The sequence below is a fragment of the Triturus cristatus genome, chromosome 4_2 (genome assembly GCF_964204655.1).
Source record: "Triturus cristatus chromosome 4_2, aTriCri1.1, whole genome shotgun sequence".
NCBI classification, from domain to species: Eukaryota; Metazoa; Chordata; class Amphibia; order Caudata; family Salamandridae; genus Triturus; species Triturus cristatus.
The window spans coordinates 280058976-280086175 of NC_140586.1; the positions used below are offsets into that span (position 1 = coordinate 280058976).

General features: G+C 41.4%; 1 long non-coding RNA gene across 1 annotated transcript; it reads right to left on the reverse strand.

The window, feature by feature from the left end:
- Nucleotides 1–1576: 1576 nt before the first annotated feature.
- LOC146833633 (uncharacterized) lies at nt 1577–6079 on the reverse strand. Its single transcript, XR_014960259.1, has 4 exons — nt 5984–6079; nt 5790–5885; nt 1985–2078; nt 1577–1631 (listed from the first exon to the last, which is right to left on the reverse strand). It is a non-coding gene; the product is annotated as an uncharacterized LOC146833633 (long non-coding RNA).
- Between the last annotated feature and the right edge of the window lie 21121 nt (nt 6080–27200).

Genomic DNA, 27200 nt, shown 5'->3' on the forward strand with positions numbered 1-27200 from the left:
GTTGCCCTTCTTAGAATAAAATTGGAAATAGGTATGGTTAAACATGAAGAGGCAATAAAACAGAGAAAAGCGCAAAAGTTCCAGTGAGACAAACTAGACTATCAGAGAGGGCAGATCTTCACCTTCGCCTGACGCTTTGAAAATATGCATAGGCAGAGGTTTGGTGAGGTCAACCAGCTAAGGAAAGAAGTATCGCTGATTTCAGCTTGGACACTGGATCCAAACTGGAAGGGTACCAGAATGGTGGCAGAGGCAAAGATGGAACTAGCACATTCGTCCAGGATGGGTTCCATATTTTACTGATAGACAGGTGCTCCAACACCACAGACCATGGAAACAACAAAATCAACCAAAAGGAGCGGGAAACAAAGGTGAGGGGGGCAAGGGAAAAGGAGCAAACTTGGATTTAAGGGGTCAAGTAACCTGCAGCAACAAAAAGTAACTTACCAAAGGAATATGGTAATCAATCTAACTGACTTACACTTGTCTCCAGATGATGAGGAAGTGCTTGACCTTGGTCTCTCTTTTTGTCCTGTCTCTGGCTTCGATTATGCACAGACACATGTCAATTTATTAAAGAGAAAAGAAGATACTCTACCTTTGTGTTTCAAAATGTACAGTGTATCATGTCATTGGTATACTGACACTTAAACTAGACCTACAAGACAGCAGTTTCAAAGAACTTTCAGCACATAGTCAAAGAAAGATTCATTAATATTTTATTTTTTACTTTAGTCAATTTCAGAAAAAGGGATTCAAAAAATGAAATTTTCGGTAATTTGTGAGAACATACAATAACATGAAACAAAACACAAATAACAATTATGAATAGGTCCCAATCACAATCAAGCGCACAAACTTATACCGGTATCATATCACACCATAAAAACACACATCATACATCTACTCATAAAAATGCAACTAGCCAAACTAGGGGTCCAAAACACTGCCTCGTTGATCAATATATAGGCAAAAGCATATGAACATTCAATACTGTGCTAAAGGGTACATGTTCAAATAAAAGAACTAGGGCTTGAGTGGACCCCGTGGAAGCGCCGACGTGCGTTTCGGTGAACGCACCGAAATGCTGGTGCCACCTTCCTCAGGGCAAACAAGGAAATAGCTTTGGAGTTTTTGCTGGGACTTAGCAAAAATGAGAAGACAAATCAAAAAAGCAATCCAAATGTGATTCAATAACATCATTTGTCTTAACAGGAAACTAAACAGGCTATGGTCATTAGTCATAAGTGTTGAACATCATAAATAAAATACAATAAATCCAAATGGAGAAATTATTGAGAAAACGTAAACACTGGCGAGTCCTATACCAGTAATGAAATGGTGAAGACTAAGGGGAAGAAGAATAGAAAACTATGTACATAGTGGATATCAAATTTCTTATACATATGGCTACACAAGGAGGGGGTAGGGAAAAAAGGGGGGGGTTTTAGGAGGGAAAAAGGGGGGAGAATAGAGACGGGGAGAGATGGGTTAACAAACAATGGGGACGTTTTTCTGCTCACCTGTGAGAAATCTAGGCGTGGCAAGTAAGTCCAAATGAGGACACAGGCGAGACCGCTCTGGCCTCGAACGAAAACGGAGGTCAAATCGATCGTTTGCTTAGATAGAGTCTGCTGGATAAACATACAGGTTTTAAAATAAAGGCTCGAGCTAGAAAAGAATGACGTAGCCATCTTTCATGCATAGTTAATATAAACACAAAAGATCGAAAAAAAAAAAAAGAACAAAAACAGCAAGTAGTGAAATGGCTAATTTTGTATCGTTAACTGCCGGAGGCAGCAGTGAGAGATGAAAAGAAAGGCTCGTAACCTGAGCAATTGCTTCGAAAGGAAACAAGCACAAAAAGGGAAACAATCCAAGGCGTGCTGGCGCCGAAAAAGAACGAATAATACCATCCATTAAACGTTAAACCATCCAAATGCAATCAGAAATAGTGAAGGATAGAGCGAGATAGAAGTATCACCTGTTAAGGAAGTTGAAGACTCGCCGTCAGAGTCAAATCTTTTTGATCATGGGATTTCGGCGGTGTAATAGTTAGGTTTGGATCCCAGATGAGGCTGGAAAGCCAAATAACAAGTAATAGTAAAATAAAATAAAATAATAATAAATGTAAATAAAGATAAGGATAAAGACAAACATAGAGAAAGATAAAAACATTTTTTTATAAATAAAACAGGAGCTTAGGAAAAGCCTTTTTAGTAGGTGTGTAATGGGACCTATCGTCTCCGGCATCCAGTCACTACTAGAACCTCTATCCCAGTTTGCAGACTATTTTCTCAGGGAATGTGTCATCACCCAACCCTCATATGTCCAGGACACCACGGACATATTGAGAATTCTGGAGAATGTTTCTTACAACCCAGTAAACCAATTTCTAATTACCATCGACATAGAGTCGCTGTATACCAGCATCCCTCAGGAGGCCACGCTGGTGGCAGCGGCGCGTGCCCTGAGGGACTCTGAATGGTTTTATGATTGCCCCCAGACCTTTGTCCTTCAATGCATAGAAATTGCATTGACCCAAAACTTCTTCTCTTGTAAAGAACAGATATATCTCCAAGTGTCGGGGACTTCGATGGGGGCTACATTCGCCCCCAGTCTGGCCTGCATTTATGTGGGCCAGTTCGAAGCTTACTACATCAATACAGACACTAATCTCTTCCAGAGGAACATTGTCCTCTGGAAGAGATACATAGATGATATACTTTGCATATGGGAGGGGACCGAGGAAGAATTAAATGAATTCCTCGCTTGGCTCAATGGTTTGGATGAGTGCTTAAAGTTCACCTGGGAAGTAAGCAAAACCAGAGCAGTCTATTTGGACTTAGATATCCTAGCTGAGGGTGACAGGTTGGTGACCACGGTCCATCATAAACCAACGGACAGAAATTCTCTCCTACACTATAGCTCCTATCACCCGAGGGCCCTTCGGGACAACCTACCTGTGGGACAGTTTCTGAGATACCGCCGAAACTGTACCACCACACAGGAATACTCCACACAATCAAACATCCTGGCCACTAAGCTACAGGATCGAGCTTACCCAAGGAAGGTCATACGACAGGCTAAAAAACGGGCATATAACACCCCCCGTGCAGCCCTGTTGGAAAAGACCAAGAAGGAGAAAGGAGAATGCATCCCAGTGGTCACTACTTTTGGACCACTGTCCACGAAAATCAGGCAAATCATCCGGAAGCATTGGCATCTCCTCAGTACCACCAATATGCAGATGCCCCCTCCTCGTTTCGCATTTAAAAGGTCTGCAAACATTCGGGACCGGCTGGTCCACACTAGACCCAAAATCAGTCCACGTGAAACCAATATCCCTTCCGGGCATTACCCATGTGGTAATTGCTCCGTGTGCGTATTTACATCACCAACCAAAAGTGTTACTCTTAAAAACAACAAGACCTGGTTTCTAAATAAATTCAGCAACTGTAATACCTCGCATGTAATATACAGATTGACATGCCCCTGTGAGCTCCACTACATCGGCCTTACCACCAGGAAGGTAAAAACAAGAATACAGGAACATCTGAGCACACTCCGTGCAGGAAAATTGAGCACCAAATTGGTGCAACATTTTCAAATGCAAAAACATACTGCGCAAGAAGTGCGCTGGGTAGTCCTTGAAAAAGTCACAGGTGATCAATACAGTATTGAATCCAGACTAAATAACAGGGAAGCACGGTGGATTTATCAAGAGGGAGTGGACCAGGATGGATTGAATGACCTTATAGAATGGAGTAAGGTGATTGCATGATCGCTCAATAGAACACAGAGGCTATACCAACAGGGTAAGGAGTATACATGCAGTACTTGGCATAAATGAATCAATGGTGCCAGTAACGCCATTTTAGTATACTCAAACCTTGACTATTGATTATCGGAGCCTCGATACACCTTATCCGCAATTGGGAGGGATTAACATTTGTAAATACACCTACAGGAGTAACCTAGGAAGTACATCACCTTGGATACTCGGCAAAGTAAACATGCCATTATGTGCAGACAAGCATAATAAGACATTCCCCATTGGAAAATGGTCACTGCACTTTTTGTGTCATACTGAGTCTCTCCTTTAAATACTACATCGAACATTATAAGGGGCAGACTGAGTAAATGACACTAAACTGGTATAATGGAAGGGCTAAACGGGAGGAATATTGAGTAAATTAACATCAATGTAGAGCCTCACGGCGAGCCTTGATTTGCCCATTCCAAAATGGCGCTCCGCTTTTTCGAGCTCCTTCATTAGCGTAGCATAGTTAAATGGCACTTTTTACATCACACAGAGCCCCCTTTTCATACCACATCGAGCATTCACATCACCACAGGACGAAAAACAGATTTAATAGATGACATATAACTCGTGCAATGGAAGGGCTAGGCTACTATAATACGGAGTAAACCAATAATAACGTATATTGTCATAGTGAGCCGAACTTTTATTCGCCCATTCCAAAATGGCGCTCCATTTTCATTGATGAGCTCCCTTGTCAGCGCAGTACAGTCACATGGTACGCGTGATTACGCTCTTAAAGAGCGCCGTGTAACGATCGTGTTGTTCCTGGGCTGAGTCAACGCCAGTTACGAACAGTTACACGGTGAGTGGTGACAGATGGTGTGAGTCTGGGAGAATTGAACTTGAGACAGGCTAAGTAGTGGAGATTTGGATGTGGTTTACAACGAGGTAGTGGGGAGAAGGTTGGCAATTTGGAAGGGAACTATTTTAAAGGGTGATGTTGAAAGTAAGGCACTGATCAAAAATGATTTTCTGAGATGTGGAGGCATCGCTTGAGATGGGAAGGGGATAGATCAGTTTGTACCCATGAATGAGATATAAAAATGAGAACCAGCTTACATTTCTCATCATGTGTTATACATTACAGACTCACGTTTGGAGTGGTACAAGGGATGCCTTGAACGCGCACACAGAGCCGCAAGGTCCCAAGGGTAAAGGTATGCCCATGTTGGGCTACATCCTGGTAAATATATGCCTTATGGGGGGGTCTTCAAGACTACATACGAGACTTGCCCTATTTTAACAGGTTACCAACCTAGCCATGTTGTTGTGTGTGTGTATGTTCTCTTTTGTCTCCCACAGAATTGTTTTTAAACGACAAACAAAGGTGCAGGGATAAATGAACAGACCCCAAGCCCTGAAGAAGTTACCGTGAGTGTGTCCGATGGTAACGAAACATGTCGGCATTTTAACATACGAGCTTTCACGCAGCTGAGAATAAAGTATGCAAGCCAGTGTGATTTAGCTCTTTCTCTGATATTAATATATATCACTTAGGGGGTTCTTTGAGACGGTGCACATATTTCTAGCACAGCTTCTTTTCTTCTTTATTCAAAACACATCCTAGCACCCATTTAGTTCATCACTAGCTTCATGCACAATTTCTTGCTGTTGGAGTGTTGGTAGCTGATGATGAGAAATTGAGGTAGCAGGCGAGTACCATCCTGCTAAACCCTCCTTGGTGGCGCTACCGTGAGGCACCAACACTCCTGTTCACTCTTTTTTCACCACATTTGGGGGTGGGAGACATAAGGTTATTATACATAAACAGTCAAATTGACATTCCTCGTAGGCAATCTGTCTCTATCTTCTTTTTAAAGAACCACACCGTAGAATAGCTTAGACGACAGAATCGCAAGCTACAAATGAGGGCCTAATGTTTATGGCCAATAATCCGGATGTATGAAATACTGGTTCACAGTGTGAACAGGTCTTTGTTGTATGCAGTGTAATGGGTCCGTACCTGAGAGAACGGGGATTTATATCTCGATAGAGAAAAATTGCAAGGGCAACATTGGGTTGTCTACGGAGGATTTCGGCGAGGCATTGATGTGAGTGCCTGAAGAGAATAAATAAATAAAGACCAATTATTAAGGAGACAGAGGAAAAAACAACTAAAAGGCTATCGAGGGGAGACACAGTGTCTGAAATATGTACCTGGTAGCGCGCATGTCACACGAAAGAGCACACCGTCAATGCGCGGGACTCCGAGAGAGATGTAAAGTCCTCAGGGACGGGAGAATCAAAGTAAACGACCGGTCCGGTGAACACCCAGAGTGCTTAAAGGGCCATTTAAATAGGCCAATGCACGGTCGTAACACGAAAAAGGGGGAGGGAGGGCGTGTCCAAATTTAAAGGGCCGAGGAGTAGAGCAAGTCTGTGGCTTAGGAGGAAGAAAGGTCTCACGGTCGTATTAATAGGAATCTGGGAAACATGGTATCCAATCAAAAGTAAACGCAAGGGCGAGAGCTGATCTAAACAACGGAAACTACGGAATGGAAGATAAAATAAATGTCGGCATCTATACAAAGGAACAGGGCCAAGAACAGGACCTAATCATCATAAAAAGAAGACAGTAAATCCAAATGATAGAATAATTGCGGAGGTATCAGATATAGCTTCAGAAAAATAGACATAAGCGGAAAGATTCGTATCGCTTAAATAGATAATAATGAGAATAGACAGCAGTTCTTAAACAATGGCTGCCAGGGAGTTGTAGATGTAAAAAGGGGGGAAAAAAGAGAACAGGAACAAAAGAGATCGCATTTAAATGTAAGTGTGCTCTACAGTGCTCAGGGCATGGTGACTGAAAGTGGAAAGGATCTTATGCCTTATGACAACACATGGCAGCTGAAAAATATTGGGACTTAAAGAATGGCGTTTTCCCATGGAAGGGATTCATTGAGTCCCTTGTCCTTAGATTTAAGGACAAAAATCCAGTATACTTCTAGCTTCTTACGGACATTATTGCTGTCAGTGCCTCTTTGTTGGCGAATCTTTTCTAAGATCTTCCAGCGAAGGTCAGTTTCAGAATGTCCCATTGCAACCCAATGGTCTACTAAGGGGGCTCCATGTTTAGTTCGTCTGATGTTCGACTTGTGCTCACCTATCCGAATCCTTACTTCTCTGGCAGTCTCGCCTACATAGGTGAGGGGACATGGGCATTGGATGGCATAAATGCAGTTAGACGTCCTGCAGTTGGTCATATCTTTCATATTAATGTTGTAGTCATTGATACAAATATTGTTGCCGACTATTGCATTAGAACATGCATGGCACGTGCCACATCTGTGATTGCCATTGATGGGGACAGTCCCCTCGATAGATTTTTGTATCCAGCCTCTTGATTCAGGTTGTTTCGCTCTAACTATCCAGTTTCTCAAGTTTTTGTTCCTACGGAATGCAAAAAGGGGTCTGGGAATGGGAGTTGTTTCTGGCTCTAGATTTAACAGGTGCCATTGTGAGTTCACAATTTGTCTGATTTTATTGTTCATCACAGAATGTTTTGTGACGCAGACTAGTTTGTCCGGCTGGTTCCGTGTTTTAGGTTGAAACATGGAGTCGCGATTGTAGAATCGGGCTCTCTTAAGAGCACTCCTTACCATCCTGCGGGGGTAGCCCCTTTGGATGAATTTTTCTTTCATAGTTTCAGCATGAAGCAAGTGGTCATTGATGGTAGTGCAATTTCTGCGCAAACGGAGGAATTGGCTGAAAGGTATTCCATCCTTTTGACTCCTCGGATGGAAACTGTTAAAGTGGAGGAGTGTGTTCCTGGCTGTAGGTTTGGTATAGAGGGAAAAACAAAGTTTGGATTCCCGATGTTCAACCCAAACGTCAAGGAATTCTAATTTGGTTGTGCTCGTATGCGCAGTAAATCTAAGGTTGACATCAGCTGAGTTGATCCATTCGATGTATTCATCAAGGGACAATTGGTCACCAGTCCAAATGAAGAAAATATCATCTATGTACTGTGACCAGTGGCGTACGTTTTCGAAAAAGGGGGCTATTTCATTGTAGATGTTACATTGCTCGAAATGTCCCATATACAAGCAGGCGACACTGGGGGCACAGGCTGCCCCCATGCTGACTCCCTGAACCTGTTTGTAATAGCTGCCATCGTATTCAAAGAAGTTTTCTTCTAGAACTATTTCCAGACATCGTGTCAGGAATCTGCCATTGTGTAAAGTTTGATCTTTTTCGATAATATTGGTCACAACGCTGCAAGCTTCTGTTTGGGGAATATTAGAATGTAAGGATTCAACATCTAGGGTAACTAGAATTTCCTGTTGAGGGTTGTATTGCAATCCTTCTAACTTTGAGATAAAGTGACCCGTGTCCTTCACGTATGAGTGTAGGGATTCCACCATAGGTTGTAAAAATGTATCGATATATTTTGATAGTGGTTCCGTGGCAGAGCCTATTGTGGAGACAATGGGTCTCAAAGGGGGATTGGCCTGATCTTTGTGTGTTTTGGGAATCCCATAGATAATAGGAATCCTGGTATGTGTGGGAGTAAGGAATTGCGCTTCTTGGGTGCAAATTTCCTCTCTATTGACTGCTTGTTCAACCTCGTACAAAATCCTACGTTTAACCCTAGGTTCTGGGTTTGAAGTGATTTTTAAATAATGTCTTGGGGATCCAAGAAGATCCAGCATTTTTTCTTTGTAGTTTTTACTGTCGAAAATGACGATACCCCCTCCCTTGTCACAGGGTTTGACCGTAAGGTCATAGTTGTTGCTGAGGGATTTAAAAGCTGCATTTTCTTCTTTAGAGATGTTGTGTGCAGGGGTTGGAACAACATTTATCGCCTTCTGAATCTTATTAAGGACAGCTTTTTCAAAAAGGCTCACCTCCATGCCAACCATATCAAGTCCTGGTGTAAAGGTTGAAGGTGGTTTAAAACCTGATAAATTGTTAATTTCTGTATTGGAATTCCTGTCGGCAAAGTACTTTCTCAGTCTAACTTTGCGAAAGAAGGTGTGGAGGTCTCTGAGGAGTTCAAATTTGTTAATTCCAACAGATGGTACAAAGGATAAGCCTTTAGAGAGCAGGTATACAGTCGAGCAGTCCATAGATTGAGATGATAGATTGAAAACAGGAATTCTGTTTATGTCCTCCAATACTGTCGTTGGCGAGTTTGAATGTATCTCTGAGGAGGAGCTTGTTCCTGGTATTGGCTTCTGTACTGTGGATTCAAGGCTGAGTACTGATATTGCCCCCTGAATTGGGAATTCAGAGGTTGGTTTTGGAAGCGATTCTGATACCTGGGGCGAAAGTTGCCCCGACGATTGCCTAAAAAACGATTTTCCGGTATCACTCTGTCTGTAGCCTGTCTGTGTTGTGGGTTGCTATATGAGGGTCCCTCACTATCTGAATCTGTGGTGTCAGAAAAAGTGATGACTCTCTTATGCCCCCAGGATGAATAGGTATTATTAGCGGTGTTTTCTGTGTTGTTGGTGTAAAAATTCTCAGTTAGGAATGGATATACACGTTCTTGGGAGAAGTTTCTAATGTCCTTTCTCAGTTTTTCTGTTTTCCTCTTGAGGAGATATTATTCTTGGCTTCTTCTACACTATGTGTTTGCTTAAGTTTATCCTCAAGTTCGCAAATTTCCTTATTCAATAACTCGATGACCTCTCTACCTGTTTCTATTATCAAAATCATCCAGTCCCTAGAGCATCTATTAGAAATGAGGGACCACTTTTCCAGGAAATGTCTGATTTCGACAAATAGACCCGGGATGTTCCTTACTCGCAGGCCAATTGGAATGGCGCCAGCCTTTAAATATTCGAGCATGAACTTGGCATGCGACTCTGTGCGCTTGGTCTTTTTCTTTAAGTTAAAGAGTTTAGTCCATTCTTCATTGGGGCCCCTAGATAGGGTGAAAGGTCGGTCCCCCTCTGTGGCTGGTCCTAAAAGGTGGGCAAAGTCCTCGTCCGTGAATCCAAAAGACTTAATGCTATCCATGGAGTTGGATCAGAGAAGGGGGGGGGCGTGCTAGGAGAGGAGGCCAAAAGACTGGATGGGGAAGATGAAAAGCCTAAATAATATCAGAATTTCTTTCTTCAAGTCTAGTCAAATAGGCCACTAAGTTCCATAGAGTATATCATTCGGATACGGAATCAAACGAAGCAAGAGCGGAAAAAATTATGAAGGAAAAGTGGGAACGGTTGCTGAGAAAAGGGTGATAAACTAAACACTGGGAGTAAGGACTCAAATTTCTAGTGAGAACGTAAGCAAAAGGATCTCATGTCCAAGGAAAAAACCCCACGGCAAACCGGGCCGGGAAAAGACAACCAATATAACAAGGGGAACCCCTGCAGGAAGGATGTAGGTAGAGACTCAGGGGAAAAGGAGAATCAAAGAGAAAAGAAGATACTCTACCTATGTGTTTCAAAATGTACAGTGTATCATGTCATTGGTATACTGACACTTAAACTAGACCTACAAGACAGCAGTTTCAAAGAACTTTCAGCAAATAGTCAAAGAAAGATTCATTAATATTTTATTTTTTACTTTAGTCAATTTCAGAGAAAGGGATTCAAAAAATGACATTTTCGGTAATTTGTGAGAATAACATACAATACCATGAAACAAAACACAAATAACAATTATGAATAGGTCCCAATCACAATCAAGCGCACACAAGCACACAAACTTATACCGGTATCATATCACACCATAAAAACACACATCATACATCTACTCATAAAAATGCAACTAGCCAAACTAGGGGTCCAAAACACTGCCTCGTTGATCAATATATAGGCAAAAGCATATGAACATTCAATACTGTGCTAAAGGGTACATGTTCAAATAAAAGAACTAGGGCTTGAGTGGACCCCGTGGAAGCGCCGACGCGCGTTTCGGTGAACGCACCGAAATGCTGGTGCCACCTTCCTCACGGCAAACAAGGAAATAGCTTTGGAGTTTTTGCTGGGACCTAGCAAAAATGAGTGCTCCTCTGGTGCTGGACCCCGAGCAGCTGTGTCTCCACAGGTCGGGGGGGGGGCAGAAAGTGACCCCCCTTTTCCATAAACATCACTCCATCACATTGACTCCTTTCCCCACTCTCAGGGACCTCACCGGGTTGTGACTATCAGCGAAGATCTGCAAACTCAGCAACCACCGCTGCCACCAGCACAGTGCTCAGCGACTCCCTTCCACTGCCTCTGCAGCAGGAGTTGCCGCCCAGGCATCTCCTCACCGGGTGTCAGTTGTTTGGGGGGCCGTTCATCCCCCAGGGTGCCCCTGCCTTCTCTTGTAGGAGGCAGCCATCCAATCGATGCTCCGGTGTCTCTTTCCATCTGTTGGGGAGGTCACCAAGCCACGTTCCTTCATGCCATGAGGCTGACCACCATCTTGTCGCCAGCAGGCCCTAAAGGCAATGAACAGGGCCGCCCACCGCTTTCGGTGTCAGGCCTCTGCACCATCAGAGTCCCTGTGTCCCCACCTGACTGGGTGAGGCTCACAGATTTCCTTCTCTCTATGCCAATTGGCCTGCCGCATCAGGAGTCGCCAACTTGTCTCCATGCCAATTCACGGCAGGGGCATGCCAGGTGGGAATGGTGCTGCAGTCCAGCGGCTCCCTGTTTGTGGCACCAAACTCAGTTCGCTAACTCCAGGAGGGTGCAGGAATCATGCTGCAGATGCTCTAACTGTGGCTGGAAAATAGGATGATGAACTATTCCGATTGGGGGATTGGAAGCTATTCACTAGTGCTTGTTGTCAGCCACATTGCCCGCCATGCTGACTGTCTTTCTTTAGCACTTCTTCTTTGTAGTAGCCCTTTGAGACACAGAGCTGAGTCCCTTTGAGTGGCTGCATCCTGCAGATGAGGAAGAAGCAGACTCAACATTAGAATCAGCTTGGACAATGCCTGATTGAGATAATTGGAAAAAAAGTATATCTTTCAAATGCAATTGATTTTTAGCTCCGAGGACTAAAGAGGTCGGGTTCTTAATCAATTAGATTCCTCTTTAGTTCAGTTGATCACCTTTATGTGCTTCTGTGAATTCCGATATACAGTCACAAATACGCTCCAAGGAGCATCAAAGTCACAACACCTCTCTTGAGTCTGTTTGATGGCACTTCAGATCCAAACGTCAGCGCATAGCACTGGGGCTGCCATTGCTGGGGCCTGTCTTATGCCAACTTCTAGCTTTCAGTCTGTGTTGGGCACAGCACTTTTAGACAACAGGCTCAGACTTTTAGGAATTCATAAGGACATTTTTTTGTTAATCCTTGTGACCGTTATTGACTAAAGGGGATAAGCGTCACATATACAATTCTCTGCTCATTGGGTTTCAAGGCATCTGGGTAAGCAAGAGAGAACCATTGCTTTAACAATGAACAGAAGGCATTGTGGATTGCAGACCTTACCTGGAATACTTGTCTGCCCAGCGAGGGCTCAGGTAGCTCTTAAGTAGGTAGGATTCCTCAATATAGCTCAATGTGGTGGTATATTTCTTGAAATTATATGGGAAATTGTAGCAAGGGATTGCTTGAATTTCAAGCTCCTAAACTACATAGTAGCAAAAGCTAACTTGGGACCAACCCACTTGTACGAATGTAGACATCAGCTCAATTCAAATGAGTTGCCTACTTACTAATTATTCATAGTCAGAGTGGCTCCAACGTGGCTTCAAAGGCAACTTTGCAAGCTCACCATTTACTGATCAGCTCACTGCCACAAAGATGCCATCTTTTAATGTATTCGCTATTTCTGTCTGCGTACACAAATGAGTCCTCCCATTTTGACCCAGCAAAATACAATTGTACTGCCCATAAGATAATACTAACCCCTCTGTGACTGTGCACATACATAGGGCCATGTTTATGGCCCTGTTTGCGTCTCTCTTGCACCAGTGTACAGTACTAGAGTACAGTGTAGGGAAGATGGCTACAGGAAATCAGTTAACTACCTCCCAGCCTTTAATACTAGGAGGTCATGGAGAGTGAAACATGGGCTGCCATGTTAAGAGAATACTTTGCCATTGTATGGCGTTTAAATAATGCCAGGCACATCGATTTAACAGACTGACTGACAGGCAGTTACTTCACAGTAGTGACTGGTATATGACACTGAGATGGCTAACAGGATAAATAGCTGAGATCTACTCTTTTAAAGGGGAAAACACTGAACAAGAGGACCTTTCTATTTACCTCACCTAAAAAACTCAGTTATTTGCAACTATCCAACTTTGCTTTATATAGTACTCAACTAAAACGTTCACTAAAGCTCACAATTACAACTAAAAGTAATTTAAAACTGTTTCGAAAAGCTTTTTAAGTAAAATAGACATGTAGTGCATTTTGTAATAAGGCTTTATGGAAAAGGACCCTCTAAAAAAGTAAGGGTTGAATTTCCTCTCAGGATAGGACTTTTTACCCTTCGAATGGAAATCAATGTATCATTTTCCAATCGTTTTCAAATGTGGGTAGGAATGAACAACCAAAGTTCCATGAACATGATACACATACTTATTAAATATGCAGAAATTGAAAAAGATGCTATGATGGAACAGATGAAGATGCTTAATAACCAATTAAGCAAAGAAGAAAATATGGAACATGTTGCCCTTCTTAGAATAAAATTGGAAATAGGTATGGTTAAACATGAAGAGGCAATAAAACAGAGAAAAGCGCAAAAGTTCCAGTGAGACAAACTAGACTATCAGAGAGGGCAGATCTTCACCTTCGCCTGACGCTTTGAAAATATGCATAGGCAGAGGTTTGGTGAGGTCAACCAGCTAAGGAAAGAAGTATCACTGATTTCAGCTTGGACACTGGATCCAAACCGGAAGGGTACCAGAATGGTGGCAGAGGCAAAGATGGAACTAGCACATTCGTCCAGGATGGGTTCCATATTTTACTGATAGACAGGTGCTCCAACACCACAGACCATGGAAACAACAAAATCAACCAAAAGGAGCGGGAAACAAAGGTGAGGGGGGCAAGGGAAAAGGAGCAAACTTGGATTTAAGGGGGCAAGTAACCTGCAGCAACAAAAAGTAACTTACCAAAGGAATATGGTAATCAATCTACCTGACTTACACTTGTCCCCAGATGATGAGGAAGTGCTTGACCTTGGTCTCTCTTTTTGTCCTGTCTCTGGCTTCGATTATGCACAGACACATGTGTATGGAAACTAAGGCTGAAGGAATTCCTCAGAATCAAACCGAAGCCTATACAGTTGGCTACAAAGAGGACACCCTTTCGACAATTGACAGGTCTCCAAAGTAGATAGAGGGGGAGTCAGAAGAAGCAGTCTGAATAATGGGTGATACCCAAATGATGCTAAATGTATTTGCTGATGAAGGGGGCAACACTGACTTCAGACCCAGATGCAAATTTATCCCACCATCTATGCATGATAATATTGCTGTTTTTTCAGAACTCATGATTACTAAATTGAGAAAAATGCAATCATTGTCTATAAAAGGCAAAAGAAATGTGGAGATTCAAAATGCCAAGTTTAGACAAGTGATACAGAAATAGAATGCAAGAGACAACTGTGTGGTGCATGCCTCTAAGAAAGGGGGAATGTAGGACTGTGGAGCAAGAGCTTGTTCATGGAGGAGGCCTACTCCCAACTCAATGATACACACTGTTACACTAGAATATCTAGATCTTAGTATGTGAAAGTGAAGGATGAATTCTTTATTCAACTAACTGAATGGAGGGCGGCAGACTTATTGAACTGGGACAAGTATAAGTTTCTGAAAACAAGAGACCCTAGATTGCCTGTGTTTTATCTTATTTCCAAGATTCACAAAAACCATGCACAACCACGGGAAGACCCATTACACCAGCCATTGAGAGTGTTTTGTGTATTAAAGATATGACAGAATTCAATGTGATGTGGGAGTAGGAAATGTTAATGATGAGCAGCGATGTCTTCTCACCCTACACCAGTATCCAACACCAAGATGGCCTAAGGGCACTACAACATTTCTTGAGAGCTAAACTGCTCAAATTCTATACACACAGCACTATGTTATTACAACTGATTGAATGGTGCCTGAGCAAGAATATATTTCTGTTCAATGGTGAACTATTTCAGCAGACGAGGGGTACTACAATGGGTACCTGCTTCGCCCCTGCTTTGCCATTTAGCATATTGGCTGGTGGGAGGAGCAGGTACTCGACAGGCATGAGGTGACAGAATGGATCAATAAGCTCTTGCTGTGGGTCAGATATATCAATGACTTGTTTTTACTTTAGAAGAGGGATGATGCCTCAGCTAACCAGTTTGTATAATTGATTCTACCTGTTTGAACTTGCTCTTCACAAGTCAGTTTAGTCGCACCCACATAAGCTTCCTAGTTGTTAGAATTGTAGTGTAGGACTGTAAACTCACGACCACAGTGTACAGGAGGCCTACAGCAGGAAATAGCACACTACATGCTAGAAGCTTTCATCCTATAGCCCTCAAAAACAGTATCTCATTGGGGAGCTATTGCTCAGGATAACTTCAAGGCCATTTAACAGGAGATGATCTGTAGGTAGCAGCCCCAAGCATACACAGAGACGACACTCAACACAGCTAAAAACAGACCATCCAACTACAAAATACAGGAAGTCCTCTTTAGCATGAGGAAGAGGAAAAATAACCCCAATAAAGAGCAGAACATTAGATTTATCACCACATATCTTGGCAGACATCTAAACATGAGAAAAGCATTTACCAAGCACTGGCACCTTATCAAGAGTGACCCTGTGATAGGGGCCAGCATGACAACCAGACAACAGATTACTTTTAGAAAGGCCATTCTATGAGGGATTTTCTGGTCAAAACCGAAGTAACTACAGCCAAAAAACAATGGCTGAAACCCAGTCCAGGCTTTTAAGAAATGCCTTAAATCTAAAGCGTGCATTAATCTTTTGAATATTAAACAATTGCACACACCTTTTCACAAAACTTTCAAGATCAGAACGATCTTACACTGCAAAACTAAATATGTGGTTTATGCCATGCACTGCCCATGCCTCAAAGTGTAAATCAGCAGCACAATTCTGCTGGTACACAAACGTCTTTTGAAGCACTTGCAGGCTATCAAAAACGTGGATATTAATTATCCGGTAGCCTTTCATTTTTAGTTGGTACATCATAACCATAAATTACCCAGCTACAGTACCATTGATTGTAGTCCAAGGAATTGAGAGGAGGAGACAGAGAGATGGAATTCAGGAGGTTGGAACACAGGTACATCCTGGAGATAACAAGTAAGGAAATGTTCAGCCTGTATATTGAAAAGAAGATGTAACTCCACCTCTGACTCCCTTGATAAGCTTTGCAACTTTCTTTTAGATCATCACTGGTATATCCTTTTAACTTTAATGTTTTTGTGTATGTCTTTTACAGAGATAAAGTCTGGAGGCACAGCTAGGAAGATAGACAGTATATCACCATTATTTATGGACAATCACTACCTTCTTCTCATACCTTTTGGAGCCAGCAAGACTGTTTATGGTTAGAAATTATGATTTGGATGGTTAGTCATCGAAGGCATGGTTATATCTGACTGGTAATGAACTAACTGATTGGCTGGAGCCTACTAGGTCTTCATACCACCCTGTACTCACCTTATCTTTTCTTTACTTTATCTTACAATTATACTTTGGTGTCTAGCTTTCTTAGCCTTATTTGTGACACAGAGAAAGGTGCTGTATGATTTTGTTTTCTAACCTTTGATTGCTGGGTGTCACAATGGGAGAAAAATATGTGCATACCGGAACATGGTCACCCCACTGGGGCAGGATGCCTTGTAAGAAGTGTTGTGTACCTTGATACACCAAACAACCATTGATGCTTTGTACTTTGTCTTTCTCATATAACATGGATTTTAGAACTGGGGGCCTCCAGTTGGCAGCGGCTGGTGCCGGTGTCAAATAGTGACCCTTCTTCCTAAGTCAGAGTGAGAGGGCTACACCCTTTGATAACCCCTGCTCAACCCTGTGGTAACGTAGCACGAGCAGATAGGCCTATCTCAGAGGCAGTGTGTGAAGCATTTATGACCATACACAATAACGCTGGAAAGACGCTACAAAACAGACACCACAAGCAAGTATAGAAAAATAGTTATCTTTATATGAGTCAAGTACGAAACGGAGAAACGCTCACAGGACCACAATGCACGGAATTACAGATTCATTCAGGGGTAACGGAAGAACTCGTGCGTGTGGGTGGAACGAGCTTAGTTTGAGATTGGGGCCTAGGTGGCTCAGTAATGCACAATGTACCTGGGATGTAAAGGGGGCACAGCGCACAGCTTCATGGGGAAGGTGCGGGATGTCAGGCAGACTCACAGCGGCCACAGCTCCTCGGCTGCAGCAGTCCGCGGCATGCACTCAGGCTAATCCTAGGACCGGGTTGGAAGGTGGCGCCCAGCGGCACACGCAGAAGATGGCAAGGTTTGTGACGTAGGGGCTAGCGTGGGTACTCAGCGGCACAGCTCTTCAGCTGCAGCGACCCACGATAGCGATGGTCTCTGTAGCAAAACAAGGGTGGGCACAGCTCCTCAGCAGCGGCGGCCCAAAAATCGCATCAAAGCCAGTGCTGGCCTACAGCGGCACAGCTCCTCGGCTGCAGCGGCCCACAATAGCGATAGCACTGACTCCCATAGTATCCTCTTGGTAGGACCAATGTGGGCCCTCGGCAGCACAGCCCTTCAGCGGCAGCGGCCCACACTAGCGATAGCAATGGTTTTCGTAGCAAGGCCAAGGCAGGAACTCAGCGGCACAGCTCCTCAGCTGTAGCGGCCCACAATGGCGATAGTAATGGTTTTCGTAGCAAGGCAGATGCGGGCACTCAGCGGCACAGCTCCTCAGCTGCAGCGGCCCACAACGGCTACAACAGTGGATTCCATAGCAAGGCAAAGGCGAGCACTCAGCAGCACAGTTCCTCTGCTGTAGCGGCCCACAATGGCGATAGCAATGGTTTCCGTAGCAAGACAGATGCGGGCACCCAGCGGCACAGCTCCTCATCTGCAGCGGCCCACAATGGCGATAGCAATAGTTTCCTTAGCAAGTCAAATGCGGGCACTCAGCGGCACAGCTCCTCAGCTGCAGCGACCCACAATGGCGATAGCAATAGCTTCCGTAGCAAGTCAAATGCGGCGTTCCCCACAGTTGAACCAGAGACCCTGGATTTCTCGACAGAGGACTCACCTGCAAGTAGGATTCCCTTCATGAGGAATCCGGACTGCTGACAAATGAAGTCTAATGTCTCTGAGACTTCGGCAGGAGGCTAGCTCAAACCAGGCCCTTGGGTAGTTGCTTGAGTATATGGATGAAAGTTTCAAAGTCCTTTTCCTCTTGTTACACGGACAGAGGTTCGTCTTGACATCCCAAAGTTACACACCACAAAGGGGTTTCTTCTCAGATCTTTATACCTCAAAAGTCTTTGTTCTCGAGAAAGTCACAAATCACTCGACCCGACCAGAACCAGTTTGGTGTCGACTTGGGTCACTTTATTTACGAGGCGGCATCCTCCCTTTCAGGGAGAAGGGGCCCACCATCAGACGCCCAGTGGGAGGTGGAGCCATCATTCATCTTGCCGGGCACAGCCCTGCTCAGATCAAAGTGGTCACCCCTCCACATACTCCAATGGCAGATTCCTCCATTCGACCCAGGTCGGCCTCAGCCTACCCTGGCCCTTTAAACCAGACGGTCAATACACGTACCAAGAAAACACACAGGAAGGTTTAGACAGAAAGATACCTGCTTTCCAAAAGCGGTAGTTGCACACTCAGAATATAAAGACAATCACCACTACCAGATGCACGTTAATGTTTGAAGCTCAAGCATACCTTGGCACTACTAAGACTATGCTACTTCACACAGTTAATTTATAATAAGGAGCATTTGCGCTGTGTCACTGAATGGCAGTGGCACAGCGCCCATAGCGTCTAATGCCAGCAACCACGAAGGAGACAAATAGTGACAAAAATAGAAGGGAGACCTACGCCAATGGTGCCAGGTCTACCAACGGATGTATGAAAGTAAATATGCTGTCATGAAACATACGCATGTGAATTTGTTCTTTTAAACCTTTGATTGCTGGGTCCTGAAAGATTGGCATGTACACAGCGGAATATGGTCAGCCCACTTGGCCAATATCCATTACAAGAAATGTTGCATGCTGCCGTACCAACATGGCGCAGATATTGAAACCCTTAAAAAATCTTAACAACTTGAAATGCTGTCTTGAACAATAAATACTTTTGATAGACTACCGTTGGGGGCTTTACATATGATTACTGAAATGTCTATGATAGCATGTTTACAGCCAATACATTAATATGAACGCTACATTCGTAGTGCTGCCAAACATATTATGTGTATAAAGCCCTTTCAAGATGATGGTAATCTGTGCCCATATGGACTTAGTCTGTTTTCTTTGTTTACTATAACGTTGGCACTGATTTTTTGTATATCTGAACTGTGAAACTGACAATCAAAGTCAGGACAAAGGCGTGTAAGAGCCGAAATGTGTGGATGTGTTTTTCTTCGTTTGTGGATTAAAAACCTTGCACACAACTACATTCGTGGAGCAGCGATAGCACTAAAAACCAGAAGAAATTCACTTAGAAAACTAAAGATTAAAGGGAAGTTATTGTTAGGAAACAGAATTTAAAAACATTAGAAATCCACTAAAAACCAAAGGTTACAGGGACATTATAGTAAGGTTCAGATTTTACACACACAAAACCATAGTTATAGTTAAAATTATCTCAAGTAACTCATGCCGTAAGCCTAAGGTAACTATGGCTAGTGCCCTCACCATACACCGCTAATTACCCCACATATTACATTATTCTTGGCATCTTCTATGACATCATTGATAATATCGCTGCAACATTTGCAGTGAAATTATTGATGAGAAAACGGTGCATTGTGAAGGCGCGAGATACCTTAGGGCACAAGTTATAGTTACTTGAGAGAACTATAACTATAACTGATGAATTTCTATGGTTTTGTGTGTTGTAAATCTGAACCTAACTATAATGTCCTTGTAACCTTTGGTTTTTTTAATTCCATTTCCTAACTATAACATTCCAGTAAACTTTGGGGGGGTGTGTGTTTCTGTGTGTGTGTGTCATGCGCACGCGTGTGTGTGTGCATGCGCACTGACCGCACACCATCGTGGTCGGCCTGACTTTTCAGATTTGAACCGGTCAAGCGTGACAAGATGGATTTTTGTCATTTTGGTCTAGTTTTGTTCATTACATTAAGTTCTATTTTTCTAACCAGATGGGATTATCTTTGTGTGGTGTTTTCAGTGTTTTTCTGTTTTAGGTTTTGCACAACTACTTTACACATTGCCTTTTAAGTTAAGCTTGACTGCTCTGTTCCAAGGTATCATAGGGTGAGCACAGGTTAATTTTGGGTGTGTCCATGACTTCCTCTGCCTAAGATTGTGGCGATGTGTGAGCAAGACACCATCATGTGTTGAAACGAGTAACGAAGGAATAAAAACCTGGTGAGATTATCTCTCCTGAGTGCGCATTATACTTTCGTTTGGATTTGTATATATATATATTTATATATATATATATATAGATAGATAGATAGATAGATAGATAGATAGATAGATAGATAGATAGATAGATAGATAGATAGATAGATAGATAGATAGATAGATAGATAGATAGATAGATAGATAGATAGATAGATAGATATAGATTTCCAAACAAACCCCTACTCCAGATGGAAGAAGACATGTATATATCTATATCTATTTCTCTCTCTCTCTATATATATATATATATATATATATATATATTCACTGAAAAAACCATAGGTTTCAGACATGTTATAGTTAGCGGAAATTTTACTGATAAAAAACCAATGAAATTCCCCCGTTATAGTTAGTGCAGGCAACTATAACTCACGCGACCGCAATCCTCTGCTGATGCTAATACTGTATTTAGACACTTATTTGCCCATGTCTTCTTCCATAAATTTTTAGCTATACATATATTACAAATATTTTTTTTTCATAAAGACACATATGTCATCAGCAGAAGATTGCGGTCGCGTGAGTTATAGTTGCCTGCACTAACTATAACGGGGGAATTTCATTGGTTTTTTATCAGTAAAATTTCCGCTAACTATAACATGTCTGAAACCTATGGTTTTTTCAGTGAATTTGCAAGGTTTTTTAAATGCTAATTCCTAACTATAACGTGTGTGAAACCTATGGTTTTTTCAGTGAATTTGTACGTTTTTTTAAATGCTAAGTTACTTTACGCCATTCGTGGCGTGCACGCCCACTTAACGCAGTTCGTTCCGTGCGCGCACGGTGCGCTTCGCGCACTGTGCGTGCACAGTGAGCACGCGGTGCGCTTCGCGCACCGCGCGCCCACTTTACGCAGTTAGTGCCGTACACGCAAGGTGGGCACGCAGTGCGCTACGCGCACCGCGTGCCCACGTTACGCACCGTGCGCACATGGAGGACATATTATGCGCTTCCTTGTGATAGGTAATCTGTTAAATTTCATTTGAAAGTGATGACAATAATATGCCATGCACAGAGAGTGTTTTTTTTTTTATTAAAATTTTTAGCGTAAGCGCACCGTACGCGTACGGTAAGCGTAATCGGCGAAATTTTCAAAAAATAAAAATTTACCGTTTTTGGCCTTGGGGGATCTTTGAGGACTCAACTAACATGGCTATGTGCATGGGCGCTGTCTAAACAGCCCCTTTATATGTTTTTTGCCTTTGTTTACAGCCCCCCCCTCAGAGTGCGAGAGAGAAAATGGCGGCCGCCGCTTCCTGGTTTCGACCGATTCGAATGTTTACTTAGATGTAACAGCCAATCAAAATCGCGCTCGCGCACGCCACCGTACGCGTACGGTAAGCTTACGGTAAGCGTACCGTAAGCTGGCTCAGATATATATATTGATTTAAAGGCTATTTTCTCAGAATCTACTGAACAGATTTACACCAAACCTACAAAAGGCACTTCCTTGACCTGAGGACTACCTCTCTGCCAAATTTCTAGTAATTCTGTTCAGCCGTTCGGGCTGTAGCCCTGTCTAAAGGTCCTATGGAAAAATGCATGGGAAAAACGCGTTTTGGGACCCCTCTTTTATCTCAGCCCCCGCTTGACGAATCCCCCCGAGACTTTCAGGGTAGGAGCGGAGCGTAGCGCCCCACCTATTTTGAGAAATTCGCAAGGATTCGTCGACCGGCGCCAAAGTTATTCAAAATAGAATGTTGCGGATTTCCTATGGAAACAGGGTCCTAACTATAACTACCTACTGTCGACCGCCAGTAGGTAATTATATATATATATATTATATATATATATATATATATATATATAAATATATATTATATATATATATATATATATATATAAATATATATATATATATATATATATATATATATATATATATATATATATATATATATATATATATATATATATATATATATATATATATATCAACGCTCCAACTTCCTCCTGTTGCAAAGGAAATAGGCACTCACGGGAGACGCTTGGAAAAAGATTTTATTCCGGTATAGCAAACAGACGCGTTTCGGCGAATTGCCTTCCTCAGTGTTTGCTCGCACACCGGGAGGTCGCCATTTTAAATGCATGCATGAGCCATCATAGCGATAAGTCAACATAGAAAGCGGACTTGCACATTCAACAAATATATCGCCCGCCATTGCTAAATGTGCAATAGTAACTTGTTCAGATAGTGAATATATGGCAAATCACAATTTCATCATCCTTAATGCCAATCTGAATTATAAAACAGAACTGAAAACAAGTTATATCCTATGTACGCATTTGCACGCACTATGGCTATTTAACAGAATTAACGCCATGTATTGGCTGCGGCATTCAGGTAACATCGCTAAAAGCGGATTAGTACATTGCTCCGAAAAAAACGCCTAAATAAACAAACAAACAAATCTACAGTTGTGGATCATTCCTTCGAACATGTTCATATTACATGACGGTACCTCACAACTTGAATACTCTGGGTCTGGATTCCATATGGATAATAACCACTAGGGCCACCCACGCATACTATCTAACGCGTAGCTTGTAATATGCACCACAATTTAGCAATTTATTGGCTCACGGCATTGCCCCTACACTAAATTAGTGTGTAATAGACCCACTTTCTGTCAAATTGTCAATATCTTCATCCCGCCGTGTATCGGCTTTCATGTACCATCCTTAATACATACTCAACTAATAAGACACAACTGCTAAAATTCTTCTCATAATCTTGTAACGATACAATTATTGAGTTTGTTAGTCGGAGACAACTCTACTTACAATTGATCTTCTTATGGCAAATAGTACAGATGCTACTATTAAATCTCTACTCATACATTATGTTTAATTTATTACTTTCCTCATGTACCCAGGTGTGAGGCCAGTTCCTCCCCACCGTTTAAGCCTTTGGGAAATTTGGTTTGGCAATCGACTATGTACCGTGATTCTAGTCTTCGTAGCTTTCTCAGTCTACCCCCTCCTCTTACATTGTCCGGTACGAGATCCAAACCATAAAAACGTACTAGATTTCGATTACTGGAATGTTTCTCGGCGTAGTGCCTTGCTACAGGATATGCTGTGTCTTTATTGATAATTGCCCTTTGATGTTCCAATACCCTGATCTTCAATGGGTGTATGGTACTACCTATGTACCATAAATTACAGGGACATATTAAGCAGTACAACTACATAGGGGGTGCTGCAGGTAATAAATTTGTTGATGGTTCTTGTTACCTGTGTTCCTGGTAAATCAAACGAGAGAACTCTTCTACTATTGGAGCACGCTTTGCACTTTCCACAGGGAAAGAAACCTCTCATATCCTTGAGGGTTCTCACACCAAGGGATTCTTTCTGGAAATGACTGCGTACTAATTGATCTCTAAGAGATCTAGCCTTTCTTAATGTGACTTGTGGATATGCTGGAATGTCCTCATTTAATACCGAATCAGTTTGCAAAATGTGCCAGTTTTTCCTCAACATGCGTTTCAAATGATTCGCTTCTGCTGAGTAGGTAGTTATCATCCTAAATTTACCTTGATGGGTAGTCTCTACCTCATTTACTGACATCTTCTTACTGACCAACAGATTCTTTCTGGGAATGCCTTTCACCTTATTCAGTGTGTTATGTAATAATGTGGGATTGTAACCCCTTAAGGCAAACCTCTGTATGCATTCCTGTGCTGACACTTTGAAATCACACAGGCGTGAGCTGTTGCGTTTTAGACGCAAGAGTTCCCCGTACGGTGTGCCTCAATGGCGCCGAATCCTTGGCGCGTCTTATGCAGTGAAGCTTCCACGGCAGAGCCAAGCCGTATATTTATATTTTCAACCCTCTTTTGCAAGAAGAATGGAGGCACACTCACGGGTACTTTTCACGGTGTTTCTGCTTTTATTTTCTCCTTAAATCATGGGTCATCGCTTCAACCAACGCGTTTCAGTCTCCTCCGAGACCTTGATCACGGTTGATGTCTCGCACTTCATTACAAAGTATATACTTTTTCAAATACTCATCACGTGACTTCCTGTAGCCTCACAGGTAGGATTATAGGACATGTAGTTTTCTTAAACAATGTGATCTTTTTTCAAAACATATAATCATATTATTATCATTTACATTTCTCCTGTCTTTTTTCCATTTTCATTAATCAGGTTTTGCCAAATTAATTAAATTAAATTAATACATTCTATATTTCGATAAAATATGTGCAATTTTTAGCCTTTCAGCCCTCCGGTGGGCCTACTTTCAGCCATTTTCTACTATTTCTAAGGCTTTCCAAAACAATATCCTCAATGTCTTTCACTTCTTTCTATTATTGACTCTCTTTTATATATTTGGCAATCCTTACTATTGTCATTTGTACTTTCTTTTTATATAAAAAATCTTTGGTTCATATTTAATAAACATCCAAATTACTCTTAACAGTAATCAAATTAAAATCCAACCAAAGAACAAAAGGGGAAGGGGAAAGGGAAACAAAAATGATATTCATGCCAGTGGGGGGCAGTGAAAAAGAAAAAGAAAAAAGAGGGAAAATCATAAAATGAAATCCTATAGTTAACCTCATCACCTGTGGAATAGATATTATTGCATATTGTTAATCAAATTTTCCAATTTTCATGGTGATAGAGGAAATCACTACTATTTTTTAATTCATTAGTGAATGAAATTTTGAAGGCTTTTTACATGAGCGTAGCTTAGTCTAGATGTACATGCATCACCTCATCTTGATTCAAGCCATGTGGGGTGTATGTTCTTAATGACAAAATCCAACGTGACTCGCATTGTCGCAGTTTTTTTTCTCAGTTGCCACCTCGTACATGTTTTTCCACACTTTCGATTCCATAAAATCGTAAAGATTTCCAGTTGCTTTCATGTTTTTCCTCCATATGTTTCGCAACCGCATTACTTCTGTCCTTGTTCACGGTTGCTCGGACATGTTCCAGGATTCTTTTTTTTTACTTCACAAATTGTGCTCCCCACATATCTCAAGGAACATGGGCATTCAATGATGTATATAACATACTGGGTTTTACAATTTATTAATTGCCTAATGTGCCACACTTTCCGATTTATTCCAAAAACTTCTTTTGTGTTTTTTGCAATCTGGCACACTTTACAATTTGAACATTTGTAGAAACCTGTAGCTTTCAACCAATGTTTCTTTTTATTTTTATTTTTCCAGTAATGACTGCACCAATTTGTCTTTTAGATTTCCAGCTCTTTTATACGTGACATTCGGATGTTCTCCTAGGATGTCTGCCACGGTTCAGTGACTAAATATCGAGGGACAAAATATAGACTATACAAAAAATCGACAAGAAAATATCGAGGGACAGAATATCGACTCCCTATCTACAAACAGGTAAGTACTAAAATATCGATTCCAAAATATAGACTGTCAAAATATAGTTAGCCAAAATATCGAATTTTTTAAATGTATTAAAAATAATATAAAATTAATTAAATATTAAAAACAATTAAATAAAACATATATAATATAATATAAAATAGCTTAAAATGTAAACATAATATAAGTAATTTAAAAAAAGTCGAGATTTTGTTGGATACTGAGAGCGTAAAAATTACTATTCCCACTCCAGTGAGTGCAACAGTAGGGAAAGCGTTGGATAGCGTAGGGGTAAAAATTATTATACCCACTCCAGTGAGTGCAACAGTAGGGAAAACGTTGGATAGCGTAGGGGTAAAAATTACTATTCCCACTCCAGAGAGTGCAACAGTAGGGAAAACGTTGGATAGCGTAGAGGTAAAAATTACTATTCCCACTCCAGTGAGTGCAACAGTAGGGAAAACATTGGATAGCGTAGGGGTAAAAATTACTATTCCCACTCCAGAGAGTGCAACAGTAGGGAAAGCGTTGGATAGCGTAGGGGTAAAAATTACTATTCCCACTCCAGTGAGTGCAACAGTAGGGAAAACGTTGGATAGCGTAGGGGTAAAAATTACTATTCCCACTCCAGAGAGTGCAACGGTAGGGAAAGCGTTGGATAGCGTAGAGGTAAAAATTACTATTCCCACTCCAGTGAGTGCAACAGTAGGGAAAACGTTGGATAGCGTAGGGGTAAAAATTACTATTCCAACTCCAAACGGTGCAACAGTAGGGAAAGCGTTGGATAGCGTAGAGGTAAAAATTACTATTCCCACTCCAGAGAGTGCAAGATTTAAATTAAATATAAAATGACATTAATTATCAATACTGATAAAAAGTTAATTAAAAATAATTAACAATAATAACAATTAATTACCATTTAAAAATATTAATTATCAATTGATAAAAATGTAATACCAATTAATAATAATTAATTACCAATTACAAATTAATTATCAATTATCAATACACATAAATGAAAAATTAATTATTTACTTTATTACAATTGGTTTACTTCCCACCCAATTCCCCTACAAACCCACAACCCACTCCTATTAATAACAAATACAATTAACATAATTATCAATTAATCAATTAATATAAATTAATTACCAATTAATAAAAATAAATTACCAATTAATAATTAATTATCAATTAATTAATTATCAAAACATATAAATATAATTAACATTTAATTAACCATAATTAAATTACTTCCCACCCTATTCCCCTATAAACCCACAACCCGCTACGGAATTAAATTACGCAATAATTAAATTACATAATATTCATTTGTTTAAATAAATTAAACATACATTATAACAATAATACATCATTTTAACACATATACTACCATACATAACACAAAAAAAAATTCGATGTTATGGTAATCTATATTTTAAAATTCGATATTATGGTATTCGATATTTTTAAGGTCTATATTTTGGTAATCTATATT